The sequence below is a fragment of the Protobothrops mucrosquamatus genome, unplaced genomic scaffold, assembly GCF_001527695.2.
Source record: "Protobothrops mucrosquamatus isolate PMUCROS unplaced genomic scaffold, P.Mucros_1.0 scaffold3420, whole genome shotgun sequence".
Classification (NCBI taxonomy): Eukaryota; Metazoa; Chordata; class Lepidosauria; order Squamata; family Viperidae; genus Protobothrops; species Protobothrops mucrosquamatus.
Window position 1 is genome coordinate 17220 of NW_015389401.1, and position 6305 is coordinate 23524.

Here is a 6305-nt window from a genome sequence, read left to right on the forward strand (position 1 = left end):
ACTGGAAGTGCATGGGTGCCACTTTTGGAAATCCGTTCTGAGCTTCGGAGGCCTGGGGGAGAATGGACTTCCGGAAGTGATGTCCATACACTTTTGGTAGTCTGTTCTGGGCCTTGCGAAAAAGGGCTAGGGCATCAGCCGGTTCGCCAAAGTCAACAAAGCTACCAGTTCTACCAAACCAGTGAGAACCAGCTGAATGCCACCACTGGTTAGAATGTCCTTGAAAAGTTTCCATACATCTATGTTTCAACAAACATCTGCAGAACTGGAGAGGTTTCGTTTCTCTTACTAACACATCCAAAGCTTCATCCCCCCCCTTACTCTAATGACAAATGAAAACAATAAGGCACATAGCTGTAAGTTGTCACTCTTGACAATTAGGTTTTGGTGAATGTTCTATTACTTTGTATAAATGCTATTTGTGCACTCTGTTATTATAACTCAACTTGGTTCACTTTATTTTATAGTGGGAAATATAAGGTGGATTTTGGTACAGAAGATCAGCTGGACTAAGCTTTAGGTAGAAGTGGAACCACAATTTGATGTTGTTTTTGACAGTATTCAGTATTCATATCCATATAGGAACTAATTGTGGTCTTTTAAATGCTCACTTCTTTCTTAATTAGCATTTAAATTATCATGCTTTTTTTTGCTGCACCAATTTAACAAAACCACTTTCTTTGTAATCAAGTATAGGTTCATTCTCCTTCATGGATTACTGCCTTGTCGTGGCGAAGGGGCTTGCGTAACTCAATGAAGCTATGAGTTATGCCATGCAGGGCCACCCAAGACGGACAGTTTCATAACAGAGAGTTCTGACAAAATGTGAACCACTGGAGAAGGAAATGGCAACCCACTCCAGTATCTTTGCCATGAAAACCCCATGGACAGTACCAAAAGGCAAAAAGATATGACGCTGGAAGATGAGCCCCTCAAGTCGGAAAGTGTCCAATATGCTACTGGGGAAGAGCAGAGGGCTAGTACTAGTAGCACCAGAAAGAGTGAAGTGACTGGGCCAAAGCCGAAAGGATGCTCAGCTGTGGATGTATCTGGTGGTGAAAGGAAAGTCCGATGCTGTAAATATCTTTTCTCCATAGGAACCTGGAATGTAAGATCCATGAATCAAGGCAAGCTGGACGTGGTCAAACAAAAGATGACAAGACTGAACATCGATATCTTAGGAATCAGCGAACTAAAATGGACAGGAATGGGTGAATTTAATTCAGAGGATCATCAGGTATACTACTACGGTCAAGAATCCCTCAGAAGAAATGGAGTAGCCTTCATGGTCAATAAAAGAGTAGGAAAAGCAATACTGGGATACAATCCCCAAAATGACAGAATGATCTCAGTGCGAATCCAAGGCAAACCATTCAATATCACAGTAGTTCAAGTCTATGCCCCAACCACTGGTGCTGAAGAGGATAAAATTGACCGGTTCTATGAAGCCCTACAGCACCTTATAGAATTAACACCAAAAAATGATATCCTTATCATCATGGGGGATTGGAATGCTAAAGTAGGAAGCCAAAAGATAACTGGAATAGCAGGCAAGTTTGGCCTTGCAATACAAAATGAAGCAGGGCACAGGCTGATAAAATTTTGTCAAGAGAATACGATGGTCATAGCAAACGCTCTTTTCCAACAACCCAAGAGACGGCTCTACACATGGACATCACCAGACGGTCAACACAGAAATCAGATTGACTATGTGCTCTGCAGCCAAAGATGGAGAAGCTCTATACACTCAGTAAAAACAAGACCAGGAGCTGACTGTGGCTTAGATCATGAGCTTCTCGTTGCAAAATTTAGGCTTAAATTGAAGAAAGTAGGGAAAAACATTAGGTCACTCAGGTATGAACTAAATCATATCCCTGATGAATATACAGTAGAGGTGACAAATTGATTTAAGGAATTAGATCTGATAGAGTGCCTGAAGAACTATGGACGGAGGTTCACAACATTGTACAAGAGGTAGCAACTAAAACCATCCCAAAGAACAAGAAATGCAAGAAAGCAAAATGGCTGTCTGAGGAAGCTTTGCAAATAGCTGAGGAAAGAAGGGAAGCGAAAGGCAAGGGAGAAAGAGAAAGATACACCCAATTGAATGCAGAATTCCAGAGAATATCTAGAAGAGATAAGAATGCCCTCTTAAATGAACAGTGCAAAGAAATAGAAGAAAACAATGGAATAGGGAGAACCAGAGATCTCTTCAAGAAAATTGGAGATATGAAGGGAACGTTTCATGCAAAGATAGGCATGATAAAGGACCAAAATGGCAGATACCTAACAGAGGCAGAAGAGATTAAGAAGAGGTGGCAAAGTTACACAGACGAACTATATAAGAATGAGCTTAGTGTCCCTGATAACCACGATGGGGTGGTCATTGACCTTGAGCCAGACATCTTAGAATGTGAAGTGAAATGGGCCTTGGGAAAGCTGAGCAACAACAAAGCTAGTGGAGGTGACAATATTCCAGCTGAGCTATTCAAAATCTTAAAAGACGATGCAGTAAAAGTGCTACACTCAATTTGCCAGCAAATTTGGAAAACTCAACAATGGCCACAGGATTGGAAAAGGTCAGTTTGCATTCCAATTCTAAAGAAAGGCAATGCCAAAGAATGTTCAAACTATCGCACCATTGCACTCATTTCACATGTAAATAAAGTTATGCTTAAAATCGTACAAGCTAGACTCCAGCAGTATGTGGATCGAGAACTTCCAGAAGTACAGGCAAGATTTCGAAGAGGCAGAGGAACTAGAGATCAAATTGCCAACATACACTGGATCATGGAGAAAGCTAGGGAGTTTCAGAAAAACATCTACTTCTGCTTCATTGACTATGCTAAAGCCTTTGATCGTGTGGATCACAACAAATTGTGGCAAGTTCTTAAAGAGATGGGAGTACCAGACCATCTTATTTATCTCTTGAGAAACCTATATGCGGGTCAGGAAGCAACAGTGAGAACTGGGCATGGAACCACTGGTTCAAAATTGGGAAAGGAGTCTTGCAAGGCTGTATTCTGTCACCCTGCCTATTTAACTTATATGCAGAGCACATCATGAGAAAGGCAGGGCTAGATGAATCAAAAGTTGGAATTAAGATTGCCGAGAGAAATATCAACAACCTAAGATATGCAGATGATACCACTCTAATGGCAGAAAGTGAAGAGGAACTAAAGAGCCTCTTGATGCGGGTAAGAAGGAGAGTGCAGAAGTTGGCTTGAAACTCAACATTAAGAAAACCAAGATCATGGCATCTGGCCTTCTCAATTCCTGGCAAAAAATGGTGAAGAAATGGAGGTAGTGACAGATTTTATCTTCCTGGGCTCCAAGATCACCACAGATGGGGACTGCAGTCAAGAAATTAAAAAACGCTTGCTCCTGGGGAGGAAAGCTATGGCAAATCTAGACAGCATACTAAAAAGCAGAGACATCACCCTGCCAACAAAAGTATGTATAGTCAAGGCCATGGTTTTCCCAGTTGCAATTTATGGCTGTGAAAGTTGGACCATAAGAAAGGCTGAGCACAAAAGAATTGAGGCCTTTGAACTATGGTGCTGCAGTCCCCTGGACTGCAAGGCGATCAAACCAGTCAGTCCTAGAGGAGATCAACCCTGACTACTCTTTAGAAGGCCAGATCCTGAAGTTGAAACTCAAGTACTTTGGCCACCTAATGAGAAGGAAGGACTCACTGGAGAAGAACCTAATGCTGGGAAAGATTGAGGGCAATAGAAGAAGGGGACGACAGAGAATGAGGTGGCTGGATGGAGTCACTGAAGCAGTAGGTGTGAGCTTAAATGGACTCCAGAAGATGGTAGAGGACAGGAAGGCCTGGAGGAACGTTGTCCATGGGGTCGCGATGGGTTGGACATGACTTCGCAACTAACAACAAGAACAAATAGTTCATTGCAACCCGAGCCTTTACTTCTACTTGGAAATAAAACCTATTGTGCTGTTAAGAGTTACTCCCAAGAAACTCAAGATAAGATTGTAACAATGTAGCTTCAGTTTAATTACACTCTCCTGGGATTTAATAGAATTTGTTTCCAGAATGTTGCGTAATGAATGTCATTCAATAACCAGGGAATGAATATTAATGCTATTCAGCAGAAGCATCACCCATTTTAAAGATGCATATGATGTGTTGCTGTGTTATCGTGAGCTGCATCAGTTAATTTGCATTCATCATAATGATTTTGTATTTTAAAGGCCATTGGCAGCATTTCTGAATGTTTTAGTACCTCCCTTGGGTTTCCAACTTTACTTGAATACATTAGTACTTTCAAGTCTGTCACATAGAATATCTGTCAAAGGATGATCAGGAGTTAGCAAAGCCAGAACTGCGCATCTTATTTCCATCCCTTCTTCCTTTTGAGGATATATCCCCTTTTTTCAGTTCTTCTGTCTTAAATGAATACAGAATTTAAATGTATGTATTTTTCCAGTGGGGAAGGTGATACTTTTAAAAGAATTGAGCTTAAGCTCATGTTTCTGGATGACTTTATGACTTTCTTGTGATCCTTCAGACTCAAACTATATTCATTTATTACATTGTAATACAGGTAGCCCTCAAATTAGAACCACAACTGGGTTCAGAATTACTATTTGCTAAGTTGTTAAATGAGTCACAGCCAATTTTATGACCTTTTTGCCATGGTTGTTAAGCAAATCACTGCAGTGAGTCATACGGTTGTTAAGCAAATCTAGCTTCCCCTATTGACTTTGCTTCAGGCTGCAGTCATCATAAATACATGCCAATTACCAACTGGCTGAATTTTGATCACGTGACTAGAGGGATGCTGCCGTGGTTGCAAATTGCAAGGAGCAGTTGTCACTTTTTTCAGTGTTGCTGTAACTTTGAACAACCATTAAACAAATAGGTGTAAACCAAGGACGACCTGTAGTAATTCAGTATGGGTTTATATACGTTATTATTGCCATTTTTTTCCAGTGGAATAGGAACTCACCCAAATCTGATCATTTTGTAAATGTCTTTAAAGAAATCAAAGTTGATTTCGTGGCAGAGATGAAAAGTTCTAAAACATCTCTCCTTGACTTTCAATTTATTTTTTATCAGTTATTTTACTCTTTTAATTTTTTTTTAAAAAAAAATCAATGTGTAGGTTTATCTAGTAAATACCTAATTTTGGGTGTGTCAGGGGGAAACAGTTTGATAGCACTGTAGTTTTCAATTGGCTCGGTAAATTTGATTCTTGACCACATCCCAGAATTGTTTCTCTTTTGTTTGCTTCTATACTCTCACCTGTTCTGTAACATTGTTGTCACTAGGGTGAAGGGATGTCCCCAATGTTTACTTCTGAGTCTGAATATCATCATCCACAGGAATTTTGTGGAGATATCTTTCTTTCTCAGTTAGCTTATTCTGTGCCCTGAATTTGAAGTGCTATCTTTCAGAGTTTTGCTTTTGTTCTCTCTATTGTTCGTAGGTAGCAAATTATTTTCCACTGGTTATTTCCCCTATGTCTTCTAAAATCAGAGACCTCATTTTCTCCATTGGCTTCCAACATCAGCCTTTAAACAGGAATCCAGGATGGGCTTTTCAAAATATTATTTGCATATGCAAATAGTAAAACAGAAGAACATCTATTGCATTTTGCCAAGCAGTTGCCATTGCCTAGATTTAGTCAAACTTTAATTAGATCAATTATTAATAATAATCAGAACAATTAATAAAATAGTAATCAAAATAATAGTTAACTTACACTAGAGTGGATTTCCTTAACAACTCTGCCAGGGTATTTTAAGATTATACTTGCAGCTTTTGTTCATGTACTTAGAGTGAACTATTCAAATTACATAGACATTCAGCTATTGCTGTGTTACATTGTATGCTGCTATTTTTGCAGCAAACGTTTCTGTTGCATTTTGTTAAATAATCAGTGACCTATTTCAGCAGTTACCTTTGGACATTGCTCATTGTTCATAAATGCCCAGATGCTAAGGCAACACACAATTTCCATGCTTGACCTTTTCTTCCCTTCAGTACTTCCTTCATTATAGAATTCCTTGCTTGAATTAAGCCCAACTGGTGTATTACACGAGAACCAAGGAATTTTCATGTAACTTAAACCAGAATTTGTATTGTTACTATGCATATCCTTGGAAAGAAGTCCTTCACAACTCACAGGAGCTTAGACAAAGCACGTTTCTTGGGGCAATTAAAGCAGTTGCATCTTTTTCCAGACTCATTTAACTGCTTCATAAATTCAACTACTTATAAATGCTTCATAAGCAACTGGGGGCAGGTTACAAAACAGCTGTGCAAGCTTCTGGAAAGGCGT